Source organism: Aedes aegypti, chromosome 1 (assembly GCF_002204515.2).
Source record: "Aedes aegypti strain LVP_AGWG chromosome 1, AaegL5.0 Primary Assembly, whole genome shotgun sequence".
Taxonomy (NCBI): domain Eukaryota; kingdom Metazoa; phylum Arthropoda; class Insecta; order Diptera; family Culicidae; genus Aedes; species Aedes aegypti.
In genome coordinates this window covers 119,212-144,409 of record NC_035107.1, presented here as the reverse complement: position 1 = coordinate 144,409, position 25,198 = coordinate 119,212, and the positions used below count along the sequence as shown (strand labels likewise).

At 36.3% G+C, this 25,198-nt stretch overlaps 1 long non-coding RNA gene across 1 annotated transcript; it reads right to left on the bottom strand.

Annotated features, from left to right (window-relative positions):
• Window positions 1-1,243: 1,243 nt before the first annotated feature.
• On the bottom strand, window positions 1,244-14,621 carry LOC110674706. The gene is made up of 3 exons (XR_002499116.1): window positions 14,464-14,621; window positions 1,353-1,434; window positions 1,244-1,291 (listed from the first exon to the last, which is right to left on the bottom strand). It is a non-coding gene; the product is annotated as an uncharacterized LOC110674706 (long non-coding RNA).
• Between the last annotated feature and the right edge of the window lie 10,577 nt (window positions 14,622-25,198).

Sequence of the window (25,198 nt, the reverse complement as noted above, 5' to 3'; positions counted from 1 at the left end):
ATCCTTCAAAATATTTGATCCGGTCCGACTTAACACCGACCAATGGAATGACAAAAAATCTCATGGAAAAGCAACTCTCATCCCACAATTTGATGAACCCAGTTAGGTAAAAACTTATCTTAATTTTTATTTTTATTTTTTTAATAATGCAATGTAAGTTTACATTTTTATAATCAATTTTTCCAAAATATTTTGTGTAAATCACGTTTGAAGTTTCTTAAAATTACATCCAACTCTCTACAACTCTATTTGGAAGAGACCATCGCGCTAGAGAGATATCGAGTAATAGAACACAAAATCAGTGTAGCATATAAGCGATACAATGCAGCACGAATCTTGATAATGAATCGAAAAGGACTTGCAATCATATTGACCCTGGTTCAGAGTGAAGCGTTCATAAAAAAATAGAAATAAAAAAACAAAAGTTGTGTGAAGTCTGATACGCAAAATGTAAAATGTAAAATAATGTGCGAATAAAATTGAATTTTCAACTACACTGATGCATCAGCGCGGTCTAAAATGTTACCAATAAATAAGAAGTGTAGCTGCGGTACAACACTACCGACACTTGCTTACAGTGTAGATTTCACTGCGGAACACGATTTTGTCTCAAGCACCAAAATACCGCTATTTACTGAATTAGGAATTGCTGAATTCATTGCCGTTTACAGAAATATCATAGCATGTTTAGTTTTTGAGATATTGGCTGTTGAAAATGCTAAATTTTACTATTTCAGCCAACTTGCACGCAAGTTTTCCAGCTTGTATGGCAATTTATTTGCTTAATTTGCCTCAGAACTCAAACTTCATGTGTATAACAATACTTATCAACAAAGTTCATAATACTTTCGATGCTCAAAAGTTAATTTTTGTTGGTTTCGAAAAGTATTGTATTTTGCCATATAAGAGGGGGTGGTCGGTTTGTGACATTTTTAAGTAATATACAAAATGTTGTTTTTAATAATATAATTTTATGTATTATCCAACAGATTACATATTTTATCTTAAATCTAGTTTATCTCTAATGGTTGAAACTGTAAAATTAGAAGCTCCGTTTTGGAAGTATGCAGAAGTACTTGGTAGGATGGGAAAACTTGAATTGAGGTACGTGTTTGCGTATAGACCCTGTCGATGTGCAATTTTTATTCGCGAAGTCAGCTGCTTCTTCCATTTCGTACGCCTATTTTGAAACCACGTTTTGATTTGGACCTCTGTTAAATTCAAGCATTTTGATAGCTCTAAGCGCTTACTAACAGACAAATATTTGTCTTGTTTGAATTCCATTTCTAATCTGAAAGTATATGTATTTTCTAAAACAAATAACGTAAGCTATATTGCTATATTGATTCTACCTTTCCAATTGCTTGGCACTGTAGGCTTGTCTGGGTTTACGATCTGTTCCTTGTCTTCGTCGTTTGATACCAATTTTCGGACCTGAAATGTCCAAAATAAAATGCAAATCTAATATAGTAATTAGAGAAAAAAAATTGATGAAATTATTTACATGATTATCTTGGATTGATGCTATTAAATTTTCTACAAGAACATTCGAATTTCATTGGAATGGTCTAGAAATTGGTGAAAAAAACGAAACACGTACATTACTGTGAAATACTAGAAATAATCTTTTACAATAAATTATTCTATACATGGATTTTGCGAACCAATAGAGCTTACCTCTTGAGTACAAAATTGCAACTAAGCGTTGCAGCTAACATTTTGACATTTTAGGACGATTTGCAATTATGTGTAATTTTCAAATTCCTGTACTTTGGTTCGAACACATATGATCTTGATTGTAATTTTTAGTTAAAATATCCTAGGCATCCTAATTCTAAACAAGCCGGATAGATTACCTTTTCGTGGTGCGTTATGGGGTACAGATCTGCCAATGAACCTGACTCTTGACTGTTCCAAACAAAGCGAATAGTAATAGTTATGGTTCCTTTTTTAGTGGTTTTATTAGTATTTGATGGAAGCAGATGGGTTCAGTGTTTTTGGATATTAAGGGTTCTTTTGACTCAGTTTGTGTTGATGTCCTTCAAACTGCACGTAAGTGGCCTTTCATCAATTTTGAACAATGTTTTGTACAATTTGTTGTCCGAGAAGAATATGAGTTTTACTCATGGCAACTTGACAGTTTAACGATTTAGCTACATGGGTCTCCCTCAGAGCTCATGTCTGAGTCCCTTGCTTTATAACTTTTACGTGAGAGAGACGACTGTATTGTTTCTGTCACAGGACCAACAGCAGCCGAACTACAAGGACCTTTACAAGATACTCTGGACAATTTGTCTACTTGGGCCGTAAAGCGAATTCTCTGCGGAGAAAACTGAGAAGGTTGTATTTTCAAAGAAACACAAACCTGCCAAGTTTTCGCTTACACTCATGGGTAAGACAATCACCCATAGCTTGTCGTCTAAATATCTCGGGGTCTGGTTCGACGCCAAATGCACCTGGCGCACGGGTAGAAATCAGAATCCAAAAACAAGATTATGACTCATGATATCATGATTCCAGCGTGTTTTCGTCTTATGAAAATACACCATGATTTGGACTCATGATATCATGAGTCAGATTGCCGTAACGCAACACACGCGTTAGGTTTTTGTAGCTGATTGCTCGGAATCATGATTCAAATGCCAAAAATGCAGAGTCGCGTATCCGTTTATGATCGACAAAATAAAAAAAAAAGTTTACATAGCATACATTGAGATTCGAGCCAAGAACCTTCCGATTGTAAGGCATGTACTCTACCACTCAACCGCTTCGTCATCTTGAATTAAGAGTGATCGATACGAATGAGATGAAGCAAAGTGCGCCGCTTAGTGTTTTCACACTGGATGTTACGCTTATGAGGAATCATGATTATGACTCCAGGAACCATGATTTGTGATCCTGATATAGGCCTATTCACATGACGTCTCAAATCAGCTGATCGGGAAGCACTTTGATAGTTCTTCTATGAAAATGACAGGCTCGTGCTAGCACCGGTCCTCCACCGATGTAAACAAATGAATAGACGGATCTGTCACATGAAAAGGCCTATTAGGACCTAACCAGTTTTTGAATTAAAATTAAATCATGGTGTGGGGATCAGATTTTTATCCGTGCGGAAACACATTGTGTATCTGACACAAATGTGCCTAAACGAACCAACTTCATGCGAACTATAACCGGAACATGACGGGGAGCCCATCCGGGAGATCTGATCAAGCTGTACCAAACAATAATCATGTCGGTCTTAGAGTACGGTAGCTTTTGTTTTCAATTAGCGGCGAAAACACATATGCTGAAGATACAGCGGATTGAGTACCGCTGTCTTCGCATCGCACTAGGCTGCATGAACTCGACTCACACAATGAGTTTAGAGGTGCTTGCAGGAGTACAGTCCCTGACAGATCGTTTCGCGGAGTTAACACTCAGGTTCCTCATCCATTGTGAGGTTAATGACATATTCAATTATGAAACCTCAATAATGACAACTTCCTTCACTCAGCGTACTTCTTGAATGAAATACGCCAAGCATTGAGTGCTTTATCAAATCGCTCTTACACTATTACCCTAGCTTGGGTTCCTTCCCATTGCTCCATTCTGGGCAATGAGAAAGCGGACTCTCTGGCTAAGGTAGGCGCTAAAGAAAGCGATGTTTACGAGCGTCAAATCGCTTTCGATGATTTTTTTGCATTGGCCTGTCGGGAGACCTTGATCAGCTGGCAACAGAAATGGAGAGACGGTAAAATGGGTAGATGGCTGCATTCCATATTTCCACAGGTGTCGAAAAAAACATGGTGTAAGGGGTTGGGCATGAGCCGTGGTTTCATTCGTGTCATGTGTCGGCTTATGTCCAATCAATCAATTCGTTAAACGTACATATCCACCGTATTGGGCTCTCAGAAAGCAATCTCTGTGCTTGCGGTGTGGCTTACCAGGATATCAAACATGTCGTATGGGGATGCAGTGAGCATCGTGGCATCAGATCTGAACTGACTGAAACTCTCCGGATCCAAGGAAAACAGCAGAAACCTGTCAGGGAAGTGTTGGCGGGCCTTGATTTAGAATATATGAATTTAATCTACAGTGGGATTCCGTTTTTGGCATGTTCCGTTTTTGGCATGCTCCATTTTTGGCACCCCCCGATTTTGGCAACAAAATGGATCCGTTTTTGGCAACATTTTTGAATACCATTAAAATTTGTATTTTTTTGTAAATATTATCATGTCTGTAGCTTTATTTATCTGAATGGCAGGTAAACTACGCTCCGATTTCATTCCAGAGCTCCATTTTCGTCGATATTCCCCTAAATCTCATTAACTACTAAGGGCTCCCGTACGCGCTTATTTACTTCAGAATGGTCATTGGTCATGCATTCGCAGCGTTTCATGAGGCCATTAATCTCCACCAGAATCTCAACTAGAGATCAATATCTTAGGCATTTATACTGAGTGACCAGCCCACTTGAGTCTGCCATTAAGTGATGCACAAAAAAACACTTCTTTCAGATTTGCAACAGCATGTTTGAACAAATCCCAAGCACATAAGAGCAACAAACAGATTCTTGAGAATGTCTGCAGATTCCTAGCAAAATGCTTCAGAGCCCTAGCGTTTTCTTGTAGATTACTTACGAGCACCTGAAGATTCCTATCAAGTTCTTGAGATTTCTGTAAATTTCCGTTGATTTTATAAAGTAGGTGTCAAACATTTCAATTAAAACTCATTTCAAGTAAAAATGATGAGTTAAAAAGCTTGTATGTGTAATCTACAAAATTACGTGCCGCATTTATGGATCTTGAGATGTTGTTGTTTATGTTTTCCCTTTTGATTACAGTCAATAATTCATAATGAAATGCATTACTTCATCAGAAAAATTAATTAAATACCCTCCTTCTGAAATTACCGAATATTGTAAAATTTTACGCTACAGCCTAAAAGTTAAACTGATATTCAATGTTCATTGAATAAAAAACTCATGTCGTTTTGCAATACCTAGCGCCTTTGTTTTGTAAATACGTATTTGTATGATACTTTTATATCCTGCAAATAAAGAATAAAATAAAATGTTAATCAGACCACAGTCCGGGAAGTCTCTCTTCTGCGCCTACAGCAGCTAGTGTTTATAGCGCAGAAATCATGAAGTAGAATAATGAATATCACTTGAGATAGGTAGATATGACAGATACAGTTATTGCTTTATTTTTCTGTGTAAGAATACAGTTTTAGAAAAATGTTCAGTTTTTGTATAAAGGTCACTTTTGCGATTATTATTTTTACATGGCCCACGTATACAAATAGTGTACACAAAGCTTCTAAAAATACTTGAAGACATTGAGGCGTGAAAAGTAAATATATAGAACGTTTGTCACAATTGAGATCACGGCGCTATAGATTCACAACATAGTACAATATTACGGAAAACTGCTTCGAAGTGTACCGTTCTGAAGTCTCGATACCATATGGTTCCATAAGGATGATGTAATAACATTCTAATGATGTTTTCAAAACCAATAATTGAAAAATAAAATTTAAAATAAGGGTTCCGATTTTGGCATGGTTCCGTTTTTGGCAACTGAAAATTCGGACTTTGTTGCCAAAAACGGAATCCCACTGTATCTGTTTTTGGAGCGTATTAATATCCGAGTTCGATTGTCGTTCGTTCCCTGTCTTCCTTTTTTCTCTTCCAATTGTCCTCTTCTTGTAGTGTCTCCCACAAACCGTTTCTGTTTAGTTTCATTACAGATCTGGACATCCTGTCCCTTCAAGCTTCATCAGCTTAGTAGTTTAAGTATGTTAAGAAATCCCGAAAAATCCTTTCCTTTCCTGTTACAAATGTATTCCCTAACCTTAAAACTTACCCAAACTAACATAGTTTTTAAAATAAGTACAAACTTCAAAATGTAAATAATGTAAAAAAAGTAAGAGGTTGTTTCCAAGATACGACCGCCAAGTTGACGTTGGATAACGTTAGCCTCTTCTATTTCCTGGCTTGGGACCGTCACGAACTTATGAATGATTTCTACTGCTTAAAATCCAATTAATTTTCACACTATTTGTTGCATGTCAATTCTGATTTATTATAGACATTTGTGTTATTAATTTGTGTTAATACAAAATAATCACTTTACATGTATTCAGAAGCTTAGTCCGTTATATTGAAGAATTGATTTTTAAGTGTATACTTAATCATTGTTAATTTGGAGCAATTAATTCAAAATATTTGAGTCATTCCTTAACAATAGAAAATATTTTGCATTCCGACAGCACTGCAGCAGCGTCTTCGGAAACATTCTCAAATTGTCGTTTTGTCAATTATTCATAACTAATCAGAGATGAATTATTGCAAGAATGTGGTAAACACATTAGCAAATATAACACAAATAACTCTTTAGTACACATTTGTTAGCCCTGAAAAGGGCCGATTGAACTGTGAGAATCGAGTAACTATTATTTAGTTCACCGACAGTTCTGTTGCTGTGAGAATTGCCAATACTGTTGCGCTTCATGGTAGAAATATTTTCAAAACTCTTTCAAAATTGAATTGTCGTCCTGAAAAGGACGGTTGGGTTTGGATATCGTCGCTCAGGTTTGACGGATTCAGTGCTAGTTTTGAATTCTGGTCTCGGTGATGGAGTTGATTTAACCTCAAAATCTGTATAGCGTACGGCCCTGCCACTTCAGAGCGTAGCCGACAGAATTCTGGATGACTTCAGCACACCGCGGGTTTTCTCGTAGATGAGACCGAAGGTAAGCTTGACGTCACCACGGCGAGCCGGATGGCGGTAATTTGGTGATGATGCAATTGATGTTGTCACGCAAAACCTTGCGATGACGCATGGCGCTTCCTTTTCCGAGTCCGGTCTATCTTCGGCAACGATTGTAACAAAACTGATGCTTGGCCGCCGGCTCGGCTCCTTTTATGCGGTACGCAATGGATGAATTCTTCTTGCTTGCTCGCTGTTCACTGTTCGTCTCGCTCGCTCGCAAGAGAAGGTCATAAAAGGGACCGGCAGCCGCGCACATTCAATCATTCAATTGTTTCAATCCGTCCAGAGAACACTACGACAATGGCTCTACTAAGCAGACTGCCCGTAAGTGCACTGGTGGAAGCGGCCCCACGAAAGTCGCTCGCTAGAGCGCCTCAGCCACCGAAGGAGTCAAGAAGCCGTATCGCTATCAGCCAAGAACGGTCTCTCTGCGTGAGATCCGTCGCTACCAGAATTCGACGGAGCTGCTAATCCACAAATTGTTTTTCCAGCGCCTGGTCCGTGAAATCGCTCAGGACTTCAAGACCGATCTGCGATTACAGAGCTTGGCCGTCATGGCCCTGCAGGAAGCGAGCTAGGCCTATCTTTGAGGCTACCAACATGTGCGCGATCCACGCCAAGCGTGTGATCATCATGCCGAAAGCCTTCTAGCTGGCTCGTCGTATCTGTGACGAACGAGTTTAAATTGAATTTGGACACAAGCAAAACGGCCCTTTTCAGAGCCACAACAATGCATTCCACGTAAAAGAGTTACGGCTAGAAATATTTCACCTATTATTATAAATTTATGTATTTATTTAATTGCCAATTGAAATTTCGGATGATTAGTTTTCCAACGGAGTAAAAAGGCAAACAAAGTTTTACATAGGTTCCCGTCGGGCGGCGGTAGCATTTTTGCAGTCTTCTCTGTGCGATTATTTGGTTTCGATCGACAATTTCCTACCAAATCAAATCATCAACGAAGCTGTTGCTGATAAGTTTTAGCTTTCAAATCGACAAGTTTATACTGATCGCTTTGTCATGCATGTGGGTAGCGACGACGACGAAAACGGCATTATTCAATCATCGCTAAATGCGAGGCAAACCGGGATCGTCATTTTAGTGCCGTCCCCAATTTATCTCTCATGCACACAATGTCGAAGATTGCCCTGCAAGAGCGCGATGGGAAATTGATTTCTTGGCCCTGTGATTCTCGAAAAGCACTAATGTTGACGCTAGTGAAAGACCGCATGCAAATGACTGACCGAAATATGAATCCATTACATCCATTCACCAGTAATGTCGCTCTTCACGGTGTAAAATTCTCATAACTCTCTTTCAAAATGAAATTGTCGTCCTGAAAAGGACGGTTGGTGGTGGTCACAATCGATCGAACTGGGTTTTCATTCCATTCTTAGACAGAAACACACCAAAAGATTACCGAAAACGATTTAATTAAAATGCGGTCGTGCGCGTGCGCGTGAAGTGGAATTTGATTGGCTTCGACTGAACACGAGATAATGGAGAGAAGTAAGAAGAAGACCGAAAGGGGCGTTTCCCTTTGAATGACGAAAGTGGCTAAGATATCGCGCAATGATGTCTGTGTCAGGAATACACAAGAAAAATGTGCTTTTCTATGAAAAATAAGACATGCTTCGATATTTCTCAATTTTTCAATAGTTCAGTCATGAGAATCAATAGTTTTCATTGTTGGAGTAGATTCGTAGAAAGATTTCCAATCGATTGGTGCAAGAATCTCGAAAATCTATCCGGGCGTTAGTAAGTTATTAACAGTCAAAATCTAACCACTTTTCGTGACGCGAGCGATTTTTCGTTTTTCAAAATTGTACCCCAGTATGTTGCCGTAAGACGTTATCCAACGTCAAAAGAAAAGATTTCGGCTCTGTTATGCCCTACGGCGCCTGAGCATGCCATATAAACGAGATAAGTAAAAAAATGTTGAACATTTTTTTAAACGCCCATTTTGCTAACAAATTTTAAGTAAACCAAGAGTCCAATGGTCTGGTGGTTATCTCAACACCGATTTGTTGCCTGAAAAACATGAAACGTAACTACAGTGACTCAATCTCATTTTCGTACGGGGCACTGTTTCCATATCAAGTTGGTATAAATCTATTAAATGGTGCATGGACTTCGATATACTTTATCAATAATGAAGGTTATAGGTGTCATCTATTGTTTGGCAATGACAAACTGTATTCATTTGCTTAAATCTTTGGAATAATGGAAAAGTATTGAGATTGTGTCTATAATTGATCCAATTCCATATTCGTACACCTAACAAAAAAAAAATATACAGCATTCAAAACTAATTTTTAATGGACTAGATGATTACTTAAGCTCTTTGTTGTGTTGTTCAGATGCAGTAGAATACATTTGGAAAATTTAAAAGCGAACATATTTGAAACTTAAGTAAATTTAAGAAAAATACCAGTTTTCCCATGTTTTTTTGCTAAAATATTCGGTACCGTAAAATGGGGTGTTAAGGACTCATGGAGTTTTAAGGAATTGAACTTCTCAATCAAGTTTGACAAATCACAGAAACGTGGAAAGTCGATACATAAGTCATCTGAAATGCTCGATTTGTTCGGAGGATTGTGAGTTGCATTATGTAATAGGAGCTATCTATTAATATGAAGTACTAGTGGTCCCGGCAAACTTCGTTTTGCCATCAAGTAGGCTGTTGGAAAACGTCAAGAAATTTCCCATATAAATAACACCTTAGTCTTCTCCCGTTTTCCCGATAAACCCGGCGACTTTCCCAATTTTTTTCTTCGCACGAACACGTCGCATCCCTTTGGGAGTGCAACAGTGAAAATCTTGCGGTAATCCGTTGGACCGTTCTCAAGCCATTTCGTGACATACAAACACCACTCCATTTTTATTTATATAGATTGTGGTAGCTAGATATTGTAAACTTTTCAAAACATTTTTGCTCGATTTTTATGGGTTAAATAGATTCATCTACAAAACCATGAAATATATTTGAGAAAAATTCGCGAGTTACGTAGAAGAAAAGTAAATTTAATTGAGATCATAGTGCAGACAAAAAAATTTTGAAATTATATCTGGGTTTCGATTTTTAGAAACTTTTATGAAAAAAGTCATTGGAAAACTGGCATTTCTCTTAACTTTACCTAAATTTCATATATGTCCACTAATAAATTGTCCAAATGTATTTCACTACATCTGAACATCATAATAAAGCATTTCAGTAATCAAATAGAGCTTCTAAATTTAGTTTTGAACGTTGTGCGTATGAATTTTGGTAGGTGTACGAATATGGAATTTGGTGAATTTTAGACATCAATTCAATACTTTTCTATTAATCCAAAGATGAATGAAAATGGAAACATTTTGTGATTGGCAAACAATAGATAACACCTGTTACCTTCAATGTGGATAAAGTATTTGTAGCTCAATTCTTCATTTAATAGTTTTTTACTAACTTAATGTGGAAACAGTATCCTGTACGTATTGGGCCACTGTATTAGGGTGGTTCAAAATATGTTTTTTTGCTCCACATCGCTCATTTGATTCTAATTGTAATTCTGAGTACCCTCCCAAAATTTGAGCTCATTTGGATGAAAATTGAGACTGTCCGAGCCAGGCAATGTTTGAATGGGATTTACTATGGGAGAACCATGTAAATGTACAGTCATCTCTCCCTTACTCGATATTGAAGGGACCATCGAGTAAGGGAGGTATCGACTTATAGAACACAAAAGCAGTGCAACTGCGTTTCAAGGGACCATCGGGCTAGCCATGAAAACCAACTTTTACTATGGTTCTCTAACTCGATATCGAGATACGGAATATCGAGTATGGGAGAGTTAACTGTATAGCTTTTGCCCATATTCCCTTTACGGTTACTACTGCATGCTAATACTATTAGATTGATTCATCGGCATCGAAAACCATTTTCAAATCAGACTATTGAAACGTTATTCATTTATATCTAATCGAAAAATCTTGAACAGTGTTTATTTATCTTCTGAACAGGCAACGTTGCTCCATCTGGCGTGAAAGATAGTACACAAGAATCATGGGTATTATGTTTCACTACATATATTACTACATATATAACCCTAAAAATCACATGGGCAAAAGTTAAAACCGATTTAACAATTTGCTTGGAGTTCTCATAATAATTCCCATACAAACTTTGAACGATTTGATTGGAAAACTGAGGCTGCAGTTTTTATCTAAATGAGTTAAAATTTAAGGATGGCACTCAGAATTTGACCTAGAACCGAAAAATAGGTATAGAGCAAAACAGATTATTGAACTATCCTAGTAATTATAACCAACATGTTTAACATATTTTTGAGAGTAAATTATGAGCTACAGTCAACTCTCCATAGCTCGACATTAGACCTATTCAAATGTCTGGAAGTTCCTCAGTCAACCAATATATTGATTTTTCATGTCACAATGAACTTCTTGTCAAAATTTCAGTCAATTTGGAGAAAATTTAGATCAATTATGTGTTTTTCGACTATTTTCAAGCTTTGGAAGTTCATAACTACTGAACGGAACATTAAAACGTATCGGAAATACCTCTACATATTAGTTTATTCAATTCTTCGAACTTTTGTCGGTTTTATGATTGGATCAAGTTTAAACATAGTTTAGTTGAGGTTTGTGCTTCAAGGTTCTTGAAAACCACTATTTTTAGGGAGTGTTCTCCCTGAAAAACATATCTGTATGAAAATTTCGGATTTTGAATTTACAGAACATGATGACTTGTATTTCCAAAACTCAATCCCTATTAAAAATACCTTTTATCTTACGAAAATAAATTGTAAAAAATAGGCAATTAGCTTCATGGACTGTAAAAAATGAACACGTTAGCACTGCTTTTTCACAGTCGATGATAATGATTGTTTTCAAATCGTTCTGAATAGTCAGTGAAATACAATGAAAACAATCATTATTCGGAAAGAAAAAGCAAAGCTAACTTGTTCAATTCATTCATTCGACGGCACATGTGTCATGCTTGATTTAGCTTTCATCAGATTAGGATGGGTTGTTCGATCTTTGGGCTTTTTTTGTAATTTATTTCCTAAAGTAACATGTAAGCTGTTAATGGTTAATGATTTTTAAGATTTATTATGTTTGTTTACCGTTGACTAGGGCCTAGAAAAATAATGCCAATGTGTGCTTTTCATAGCATACATATTCAGAAAACCGTGATTTCTGGGTACTGTGGAGAATAAATCTCGATTAAACGATATTTAAACTTAATTTAATCTTATTGGCGTGTTCGACAAACTTTAACACAATTGAATTAGCCATCAATAGGTGGCAATAGCAAGTGATTTTTATTTATGAGTATTGAGTTATGGTTTTCCAAACCTTAAAATAAGCTTAAAAACAAATTTTCAACTTCAAGTATAGTGAAATCTCTATTAAATGAGCTGAAAATTTTAAAAAACATTGTTCTTAGCATGAGAATTCAGAATACTGCTTGATCGAAAGATTTCCAGACATTTTTTCAAATATGAACAGGTCTTCCCGATATGTTTGATAAAAAAGTAGACTAATATGATATGCAACGGAATTTCAAAAAATATGTATTAGCAACGGAATTACAAAAAAAAATTATCAACGGCCGCTCGACAACGGACCAAATCTTCACTGTACGGCAAATCCTCCAGAAATTCCGTGAATACCAAGTCCCAACGCATCACCTGTTCATCGATTTCAAAGCGGTTTATGATAGCATCGACCGCGAAGAGCTATGGAAAATCATGGACGAGTACAGCTTTCCCGGGAAGCTCACAAGACTAATAAGAGCAACGATGGGCGGTGTGCAAAATAGCGTGAAGATTTCGGGCGAACATTCCAGTTCGTTCGAATCCCGCCGGGGATTTCGACAGGGTGATGGACTTTCGTGCCTGCTGTTCAACATCGCGCTAGAAGGTGTCATGCGGAGAGCCGGGTTCAATAACCGAGGTACGATTTTCACACGATCCAGCCAATTTGTTTGCTTCGCGGATGATATGGATATTGTCGGCAGAACATTTGGAACGGTGGCAGACCTGTACACCCGCCTGAAACGTGAAGCGACTAAAGTCGGCCTGGTGGTGAATGCGTCAAAAACAAAGTACATGCTGATAAGCGGAACCGAGCGCGACAGAGCCCGTCTGAGGAGCAGTGTTACGATAGACGGGGATACTTTTGAGGTGGTTGATGATTTCGTCTACCTCGGATCCTTGTTAACGGCTGATAACAACGTTAGTCGTGAAATACGCGGACGCATCCTCAATGGAAGTCGCGCCTACTATGGGCTCCAGAAGAAGCTGCGGTCGAGAAAGATTCACCCCCGCACCAAATGTACCATGTACAAAACGCTTATAAGACCGGTGGTCCTCTATGGACATGAAGCATGGACCATGCTGGAAGAGGACCTGCAAGCACTTGGAGTATTCGAACGAAGGGTGCTTAGGACGATCTTTGGCGGAGTGCAGGAGAACGGTGTGTGGCGGCGGAGAATGAACCACGAGCAGGCTCTACGGCGAACCCAGTATCCAGAAGGTTGCGAAAGCCGGAAGGGTGCGCTGGGCAGGGCATGTTGTAAGACTACCGGACAACAATCCAGCAAAGATGGTATTCACGTCGAATCCGGTTGGCACAAGAAGGCGGGGAGCACAGCGAGCGAGGTAGCTAGATCAGTTGCAACAAGTTCTGGAGAACGTGGGCCAAAATCGAAGTTGGAGAGACACAGCCATGGTCTGAGTAAATTGGCGTAACATCGTTAACGAGGTTTTATCAAATTAATTGATGTAACAACAACTAAATAAATAAATAATGTATCAGCAACGTTGTCTGGTAGGTTAAGCCCTTAACCCTTCTGAACAGCTTTACCACCGAAGATTCCATTTTCAAAATTTAAGAAGCATTCAACGTGTAGAACAACCTCACAGACAAGCATCTAGTAAAATTGATCTGCGTGCTGCTCATAAGTGTCATACATTCTGACAAAATAAATAAAAAATCTCACAGGTTTAACTTTTCGTTACCTAGATATCACATGTAGGTGCTAAACAGTACGGTCTATATTTTCCTCAGTGCTTTATGGCTCAATTGCTTGGATCGTTAAAGAAGCGAGAAATGAAGAGATTTACGGTTCAAACATTTTTCAATTGACCACGACTTTACCAAGGAATTGTTCGATGCTGTTTATTTGAGAATTCAAGATATACAAACCAAAAGCAGAATGTCAAACACAATCAACCACATTTGTTCATTTTAGCACCTTTTTTAATGGGACTTGAATGATCAACTGGATGGGTCAACCAATATGCATGTAATACTTACACAATTCATTGGTAAATCCAATACAATAATTACTCCTAATTGATTCCAGTTGATTTGGTGTCCATCCAGGGTATAGAAAGTTTGAAACTAGCGTATTCTGCGTGTTACACTTCGTTATAATAGATGAATTCAACTCTTCTGATATGTTACTTTCACTTGCATTTATTTCATTAACGGTTGATTCACATTTAAGATTATAAGATCCAGATTGATCATTTCCACTTGTACTTATATGTGACGACAACCCCAGAATGTAATCTATAGAAAATGTTTTTTTGATCTTATCTTTATTTGAAGCAAATAAAGGTCTCACGTTTGCTTCATATTGGTCTTCTTCCGACATACAATTCACAGCATCCTCATCAGGATTTTTTCTTACATTTGATCCATCCATCTTCATATTCGATTACCAGTTAATCCACATTTGTTCCAATAAATACACACTTTTATAACGTTTGAGAGTCACTTGATCTGTTTGATACTTATCCACGCGATACTCAACGTTAACTGTTCGGTTGCAAAATCTTTCAAATCCCATTAACACCTAAACTCTGACTGGCATATCAATACACTTCATTCTATCTCTTTTCGGGAACCCCATTCAACCATTAACTTCAGATTATCAAGCTGGAGGTTAACGCCTATTTTTCATACTCATCGTCACTTAGCGAGAGGAAGCGAGATGAATGTAATCACGCTGCTGTGCTTCACACACAGCACATCTATTTCACAGAGATGATGGAAGGGGCAAATGCAGTTGAATTTATTTAGGTGCTTGAAATTGAACGGCGATTAATATTCCTATAAAATGTTTATTAGACATGGAGCTCTTACGATCCTGAATCATTTTCAAAACATTACTAAGTGTTCCCTGTGATTTTTTCTATAACAATTTGATTATCATTTATAATCTTAAATGATCGATATAAATTGCCTTTAAAGTAAACATATTTTTCGAAGCTCTATTTTTAATCTATAGTTTTCCCATAAAAAATGTGAAAATTGTCGAATATTTTTCGAAGTTTTTTTGCTGTTGACTTATCCAAGAAATATTGTTTCGTTTCGAAGAAAACGCGGGCCGAATTTTATCTACATGACGTCTAAAATTCATGATAAAGTGGTCAATTTGTATCTTAACATCTGTGTCCAGCTTATGGGAACGCATTTTAGTGCACTACATATTATGATTGATCTCTACTTTTAGAGAATTTAAACGGTTTAGTATCCAACAAATTTTATGCCGGTTCTTCAATGCAGTAAGTCCAAGCGGTACATTCTAAACTGTGTAAAACTGTTCATTCAAAATTATGATCTTTATGATTTATGAAAATTAAAATGGTTGCCATTGTAAAAAAAAATTAAGATACCGGGTAAAAACGTACCATTCAGCGAATGGAATAAAACAATAATATACAATATAACGTATTGTAATTGAATGCCGAAGCAACTTTATTCTTGTTTGAATATACAATTCAAAAACAATATAATATATTGTAACAGAACACTGTATTGTTTTTTATTTTGGTTTTATACCCTACAATTTTGGTCAAATTCCTATTTTCGCGTAAAACAACTGTTGCTTTTATCTAGGGTTTCGTTCTACTTCGTCGTAAGCGCTATTATTCGTCGTATCAAACTTAAAATGTTTCACTACGGCGGATATTCCAACTTACCTGCAACATAGATTCATTTTCCAAGCGTATTTTTGTGAGAACTGTCATGGTTTGTACACTTGCACACCAAAAATGCAATAAAACTACTGTATTTCGTTAAATAACTTCAGTTCAATTATTCACTTGGCACTTTTTCACCGAAATCGCATAGACGAACACGATTTGAGAGAAATGCTAAACGATCGATTCCAGTTACACCACTTTATGATACAAGTTTCTTTCCGTCCCCCTGTGTGACTTTCTTCGCCATGCACTTATTTTCACTATGGAAATCCTTCGTACTTCTTCACTGAAGGATTTCATTCCAATCACACGTCGCAAAAGTTCTATAATTCACGAAATTTTATGATATTTCCTCACCGACCGCGTAAAATTGAGAATGTAAACAAAGTTCAATCCGTCGTACTGAGAAAAAAAAGCGTGTGCGCATCAATGTGTGCGCGATGCTCGACGTAAAAATATGATTCCTTTGATTGTGTTGTTTTCGCTGCACTGTGGGTAAATGTCTTAATTATACGGTCAAAAAGAATTTTGCTCATATGTTTGGGCTGAACTTCGATGACGAACAATGAATTTTAACGATCAACGCTCCGTCATCGTAATCATCGTCATCATCGAAACTTAAAAAGCAGTTTTTCTGTTCAAAACTAAAAATTATTCGATGAAAATGTGTTCACTGTGTTTCGGTTGGAGAATAGAATACAGTGAACACATTTTCCTGTAAATTTTCTTGATTTTGAACGAAAAAACTGCTTTTGAAAATTCCGAAATCAATGACGGATCCTGCCCCCTTAAAGGAAATTAGTATATTCTATCATGCTGAAGGAATGCAGAGAGATGCCCGTAGATCAATTCTAGTGAAACATTTTATTATAGCATTAATATGTTGTGTTTTGACCACTCAATATATCACAGTGAGCCGTAAGTTATGAGACGAATCTGGAAACTTATTGCGACAGAAATGAAAACGATACGATGGATTGAGAATTGCCCATTGCACGGTGACGTCATCAGAAAATCGCTCTCTTTCCCTCCTTCGGGAAATCTGAAAACAACGGTGCCAGTACCTGTCAAAGTTGACATTGTTTTTTCAAGTTTTGTTAAAGAGCGAAAGAGAGAGAATTTCGCCGTGAAATGCCTAACACGGCAAGATGCATTTTCTTTGCATTATTTCCAAAAAGAGAAAAAGATTTATTAAAATCTTATTGTACAATGCTAAAGCCGTTTTGAGAAATAATTGTTTGGCATCGGTTTTTATCAGCATAATTTTTTTAAGAGTTTAGTTTTGTAGAAGTCACTTGACATTAGCTGTGACGACGAATGCAACCATGATAAATATCTTTACTCCTATAGAAGAGTTAAAATTCTTTTACTTGTTGGCACGAAAATCTGGTAAGTTGGGGGACAATCCTTACAAAATACAAATTATATACGTTTCACCATCAATTGAATTAAAGTTCGTTGAATTGTTTTTGTATTGTACAGCAATACTCAAATTGCTATTCAAGACAATACATGAGCAATACACCGTATTGTATTTTCAAAATGTATGTATGAGAAAATATCTATATGTGTATTGTTACGATACTTAACAACCCATAAATTACATTGGAAAAATCTCATATACAATACAGTTAACTATTCAAAACAATATATTGTACTGTAATTGTAGGCTCTACCCCATTTGGCATAATGCCATCTGGCATAAAGCCGTTTGGCATAATGGCCATTTTGGCATAACGGCCATTTGGCATAATTTGAAGAATACATTTCCTCAAATTATTGTCCTCAACTTTTGGCCTGATAATGATCAGCTTAAATGAAATACATGTCCATTCTAGACAACATAATAGAATCATTTTCGATTTTTGACCAGTGCCCTTCAAGTCACACTTGTAGCTGTGAGATATTATTCACGTAGCTTCATAAAGAAGTTTTATGAGGAGTAAAAATTTGGCACCGTAGAGTGAGCCGGCTTTTATCATTCTTGTTATGCTCTTTGAACGTCTAATTTTTAAAGCATTAGCATATGAAGGACATCCAATGTTCCAAAGATGGAAAATCTCAAGAGAGATGCTTTCCCAGACAACCAGAAATCGCATGAAAGTTTACGTTACAGCTCGTTTAATCACATCTAACCCGCAAAACACGGTGGATAAACTCGTCAGATTGATGAGTTTCCTCGCATAAAACACTTCTTTTCTGAGTTCATTTGTACATTTTGTTTCGTCCCGTACACTCGTACAAAGTAAGTCGAATCAATCCGTAGCAGCTGTCAAATCAACATTTGTTATCATAAGTTAAGTCGCATAAGATTACAGGTTAGGTCCGTAGAATATTTATTCACTCGCATTGTATGTTATCATCCGTCACATAACATATGCACGCATATCATGTTTGGTACCGTAATCCGGGGTAACATTGATCAGCGGGGTAAAATTGATCGCAATGACCCTCTTCGTAAAAAGCTCGAATCAACATTTGTTGATGAAATATTTTCAATGCATGAATGGCGATTCTCTTTCTTCTAATCATGAGCTAATAAAAAATATGGTTTTTGCGAAAATAAAGTTGTGTTCATGCGTAAATTTTTCAACTTTTGTAAACAATGATTTTCATGATTATGGATGACACCATAAAAGAATCATGTCTCACATGAGTTCTGTAAACGATATGAGCAAGAGAAATGCGGTTGTTACTAAAAATAACATAGCCGAAAACGGCTCCGTTGTCAAAATTTTCATAAATATGTTCAATAAAACATAATTTACAAATTATTATAAAGCGTGAAGATTTTCCTTAGGAAATTGCATACATTTAGGCGTATTCCACAATTCAAGGTGTTTTTAATTTTAAAATAACTCAAAAAGTAAATGACTTATAAGAGTTTGACCTTCATATTCGGCTTCAGGGACCATGATTTTAGTAAGTAATGATATTTTCAATATTACCGAACGATGTTTTCATGGTGTGATCAATGTTACCCCATATCAGCTAAATCAAAAACTCACTTAAAACATTTTTTTAAACATGCTTTAAACTTTCAGAAAACAAAATACAGTACATAAACACGAGCAATGGGTGGCAGTACTTGTTTTAAAAATATAAAATTTGCAACACATGCATTTTCAAATCAAATGTTTAGGAAATATTCAAAAAAATGATCAATGTTACCCCAGATTACGGTACACAAAAACAAAATAAAGACGAAAAATGTATTATCGAAGCATACCGTCAAACTTATGTGTGATGTGTGCAAATGTTCACTGTGCAAAAATGTTCTGCATAGCAGTATAATAAGCTGCAAAATGCTCAATATACTAACAAACAATTATTTTAATCCGTTAAGGCGAAGTAGGCCATCATTGAAATTTGTACGCGTCGTTGTTGATTGTTGCTAATTCATCTCACGATTTTAAATCAAATAAAATCAGTTGGTATTGCACTGACACAACTGAAAAACTATCACCATGCTTTATGCATGTTAGCGCGTACAGGGATACTTTTTCAGGTCAATATATACAAATTTTCAAGACTGAATTTTATCAATTAGAAATAACAAGCTTTCAAGTCATCATCGCTGCCAAAACAAGTGACGGGCTACTCAGCCTTAAGTATTCGACGAGCGGTGAAGGTGTTAACATGATTGCTTTCACTTAGGCATATACGGGTTAACAATGATGAACTTATAACATTTCGCATGTTTTTAAAATAAGGGATGGCAGACTGTATATTGCCTTTTAATAGTTGAAACATTTTAGTTTGTTTTAAAAAATATTCTAATTGATTTTCCGATGTTTCTGATATGATGTAACATAGATCACCCATGTGAAGAATGTTCAATGGTATTTAAAATACCGTAGCATACTCAATTCATGGTATCTGAAGCCGAATATGACAGCCAATATCTAAATATTCATTTTTTTAGTTACTTTGAAAGTTTTGAGTAAATTGGAAAAAAAAATGCTCTAATTCATTTTCTGATTTTGCTGATATGGGGTGTCCACGCGAGGGAACCCTCTTCGGCAGGTCCTTTGCCTACAACGGCGGATCGGAACAATCGGGATAGGTCACTGGTTCACGGGAGGGTTGGTGGGTTTTCGGTCGGGAGAAAAATTAAACTGCACTTCGTCACTGTTAACAACGGTGTGTATTCAACCGGACGCACAGTGCGTTGCTCCATAGACAAAAATCAAATTTCAAGTTATTTTATCCGACGATAATAAGTATCCACAAGCGTTTATATATAGCATCCGTTATTGAAACAACTATTGATAAGCTATACAATGCACAAACACTACAACAAGCGTCGAAAGTGACAGTTGTCGGAGGAGCAGAAAAACTACATTTTGTCGCATGTTTTCAGCATTCCCTTCAACTCGCACGGAGAGTGTTGAAACAAATCTATTCAATCAAAATCTAAAAGAGAACATGGCTGAAGGTTGGTTAAGTATATTTGATGGGATAACAACACCAATTTTAACTTTGAATATGATATATCGGCACGTTGAGTTGGTATCATAAACTTATGAAATACTAACATGTAACTTTGATTATCGATTCAATGAAAAGTTCCACCGAGCTCCGCCCTATATCACGCTCACACATGTTCCTTAGAGTGTCATCTAAGAGGTCTGAAAGATACGGCTGCAACAATCTGCAACTCTTCGATATTTTTGATTATTTTTAGATATACTCCTTAACCAGCAAAAATATGAAAATGGATGTTTGTGAAAAAAAATCCGAAAATCTTGCAACGCTATGTGATCTCGGCTCAACCAGACATTACACCAGAGCAAGTTTATGCTTAAAATAACATATTTTAATTATAGTTATCAAGATTTTATTCAAATTTTATATTAAAAACTGAAAAATAAAAATAAATGTGATTTTTTTCCATAAAGGCGTATAAGTCACTTTTGCAGCTACGAGTGAGAAGAGACATATTTGCAAATGACTTGTTACATCATTATGGGTAATATAAGTACAAATTGCAAGGGTTTTCTTGGAAGTAATGATATTGGCTCTTGGGACAAGTTTGCGGTTATGTGTATTTCATATGTCATTTATGCAAATTGTAGCTCTTTTGACCAGAAACAACTGTCCCTTGCATACCAAGGTGCTCAAATGGCTTGATCTTACAGCTTTGATTTTTGTTCCGCATCCCCATACATTCAACGCACTGTGGGACGGGGAGAAAGTGCGATAATAACTGATCTACTGATTGAGTGTGCGATTCAACGATCGGCGAGATGATGTGGGTACTCTTTGGTGAAACTAAGAACGGGTGATAGTGTGGAGTGTCTATAGATGAGCAAAGTGTACTGTTAACAAATTCTGTTGGGGTTTTGTCGCGCATTCAACTGCGGTGGACGCAATATGGGTTAAAATTGATCAGCCATGTAAAGAATATTCGGTAGTATTTGAAATACCTTAACTAACTGAATTCATAGCCTCTGAAGGCTCATCTCTAGCAAGTCATTTACTTTTTGAGTAACAGTCAACTCGATATTTCGTATCTCAATATAGAATTAGAGAACCATAGTAAAAGTAGGTAAAAGTTAATTTTCATGGTTACCTCGATGGTACCTTGGATCGCATTTGCTCTGGTTTTGTATTTTGTAACTCCATAACTCGATATTGAAGGGACCATCGAGTTAGGGAGGTATCGAGTTACAAAAGTTAAAAGTTATAAAAGTTTTGGCAACGAAATCAATCCCTTTGCTTAAGTCATTTCTGCAACTCATGTGGCATGAATCTTCTATAAGGACAATCATACTTTATGGATCAAGAGGTCTGAGCCGACATAGACACATAGAAAAAAGAACAAAATCTATCAAATCAAAATCGTTCAAATCAATGTTCAAAATTGTATAGGCAAACAAAGTCAATTTTTGTAAAAACCCTTCTATTAAAAAGCCCAACAATATCGGATTGAGAAACACCATTCAGTTATTATATATGTTTCAACCAAAAATGTTTATTTCAACATTTCATGAGTATTTTACAGAATTATATGAATTCCTTTTTTGTTCGTTTTCAAAATCAAATGTGTTGGATTTATTAAAAATTAAACATTAAAATCAAAAATCGTTTTTCATAACTTTCTCGGTAAGTTTCCACAACTTTTTTAACAAACATGTCAGACATTCGTTCTCAATTCAAATCGTGACATACAAACACCATTCCATTTTCATGTATATAGATAGACAGAAATATAGATAGATACTACAAAAGTTATGAAATTGTTGTCAATTTGTCCCTTGTTTATCGTGTCCATTGTAAAAGTTAAGAGCATAAAAACATCTGTGAAACAAAAATATTGATTTCCCGAAAATGTTGTTATTTTCATCATGCAAAAAACTTTGTTTGGACAAGGTAAAATATCCTTGATTAGAGGCAATGTTTTTTTTTCTAGGAAAACAATTATTTGGTTACACTTTAATAGTGGTGCTCAAGCTGGAGCACATTGCGGCCCAAATCATGATTTTTCATCATCTTCATCATCATATGCAGTTGCAGGCTGCATAGGAAAATTTGAATCATTTTGTCAAAATTAATATGCATTTGATGATTCCAAATTCCTAAAACTCATAAAACGCCAAAGAAATTTTAATATTTTCCCAAAATCATTTGGATTTCATATAAAACAAAAAAATGCAAGCAATGAATGAGTTTCTCAGTAATTTTTATATGGGTTAAAAAAAGTGACAACACTTTCATATTTTTTGTTTAACCGTCACTTTACCATGGTAGCACAGGTGATCTACTGATTTTCGACGAACGCTAACTAATTCTAAATGGCATTATTAGCTTAATAATTTACACAAATATTTGTCTCGCTAAACAATAATATAAGTGGACTAATGTTCAAACTTTTGATAAACAATCAACTAGACTTTCAATTAAAATATTCAAATGAATCGAGTGATTTTGAATAATTTAGCTTTGCAACAGCTTTTGTTCAAGCAACGCTATTTTTACAAAACCAAAACTGTGGGAAACGTTGGAAACATTTTAATTGGTTCTATCACTAAAAAGACATTCAAAACCATTTGCAGATTTTTTTAAATGTCAATTAAGACATTTTGATTATTTTAAGATGCCTGTGATTATTAACATTTAAAATTAATGTATTTTAAAAATACCATATTCAGATTCAAGATCAAATCATTTTTTTTTTAATTATTTTGAAAATATTTAGATGTTTCAGCTTTGAGACAGTTATTTTTTGTAACATTTGAAAATCTTTTGTTTCAATAACGAATTTTAGAGGTATTGCTGTTTGCGTTTAACGTGCAAATCCAGCCTAACTGAGCTGCAAATGCGGTAACACAAAGTAACCAAAGGATACTTAGCAACCATGATGCATATCACCGCCAACCTAGCAAAGAAAATCAAATTTTGACTTCGCCTTCCTTGTTGAAAATCTTACCGCATTTGATATTTGCATTTCAAACGCACACAGCAATAATGATCGCAAAACATTCAAATGAGAGCCTCAAAAATATAAAGTATTACTGAAAATCTTTGATAACCATTTCCTTTCGGGCTTTCGAAGTCTAAGTATTGTTCACCTATGTTCTTGTAGAATACTAATTTTCTTCTCTTCACCAAAAGCGCTCCGCAGGCCGCATTCTTGGGTTCCAAGTTCCACATGCGTCATCCTGCGGCCCTGATGAGTACCACTGTTCTAAAAGTTCACATTCCACGTGTAGCAGAATTTGAAAGCATTTTGAGTGAAATACTTGGATCCAAAATACGAGCATCCACTCAGTCAACGCGTTACTACTACCTCTGTTACTGATAAAAAAATCTTTATTAACGAAATTTTTGGATTAGAACGATGAAAGCTCGACACTAATAGTTACTCTGAAGTGACTTTTAGTTTATTTCGGTTTTTTAGTGAATCATCCTTACTGTAATATGTTTTAGATTCTATTACGTCGATTTGTTGTTTGTGATTTTTCCCGTTGAGTATTAGAATGTTAGATCGATAAAATCTATCGAATAGAATTCAGTGTAAGATAATGAGCTACTTGAACACCTCCGTGATTGACTTGGGAATTGTGGTTTTTTCTTGAAACATGGGCCATATTGTAACAAAATATGGGCACTAGACTGATGCAAATTTTGAATTTTCTGCTCCCCTATGCTTAAACGATGTCAATTATGATAAAAACCATTCTCCCAAAATTTGAAGTGCTGTGGAAGAAATTTGGTTGTGCATACGCCATTTGAAGTTTATATAGAAATTACTATGGAAAACGTACAAACTGCTCGTAATAATAATCTATGGAAAAGTGAACATGCTCTTCTCATGTGATTTTTTCCCAGCTACAACTTTGCCGAAGACCACATTTTGATAGGGTATTAGGATAATTTGTTATCATTGATAACAAAGTCTAAATCATGCTGAAATGATCATTCAATTACTTTCAGAGCAACTCTGCTTTTTTGCTATAAAACATAGTAGCCTGGATTACTTTGATCTATTCTCTTTCACTCTTCCATAAAATATTATGACGGTGAGATAGAGCGCTGAACCCGAAAGGTTGGCGTTTTTTATATAAACTTCGAATGGCGTGTGCACAGTCAAATTTCTTCCGAATCACTTCAAACTTTGTGAGGAGCTTATTTACTATAATAAAAATCGTTTAAGCATAGGGGAGCCAAAAATTTCAAAATTTGCATCACTCTAATGGGCACAGTAGCTTCCAAAAGAAAACCTGCCGAAGTGAATGAATATAATATTAATTTCTAATAATCCAAAAATCTTGACTTGGGATTATTAAAAAAAAATCAAAATATGAATCAATAAAAATGTTCACACTGAAATAGATCACTCACTTACCATACGCAAAGCAAGCATCCACAGCTGTTTAGGATCCCAGCTTTTATCATCCCATTTACTCGGCCGAGGAAATCTATTAATCATCGCCGTTGTTCTCTGCACATTGTATCACGTAACGAGACCACCTTCTCCCAGCAAGCTCGATAATAGGCCTATTTGGGTAACACTTTATAGCCGTTTCTCATTCACTTCATTCACCAGAGACCAGTTGTGATGGTAGCTCAAATTACAGCTTCCCCCATTTCAACCCCCTTGGCGATGAACCCAATTGCGGTAATACCATGCATCGAGTACAAGGTTCTTTGGAAAACTAATGTTTCCACACACAACGTGACTGCTTCAGAGTTAAAAAAAAGTATAATAGAGAAAACACTTTATGATTTTATTTATCCTAGTACTCACGTTTTCCATAAGGTGGAAAACGTTCTCGATTGCTTCTCTCTACGCATCAGGACCAGCTATTTCGTCCACCCTTCCAAACATTCAGATTGCGTCAGGGATTGCGTGATAAAATAATGAAAGCGTGGAACTAATTTCTCTTCGTCTACCCATCCATCCATGCTTTAATGGTACACGAATTTAAGTGT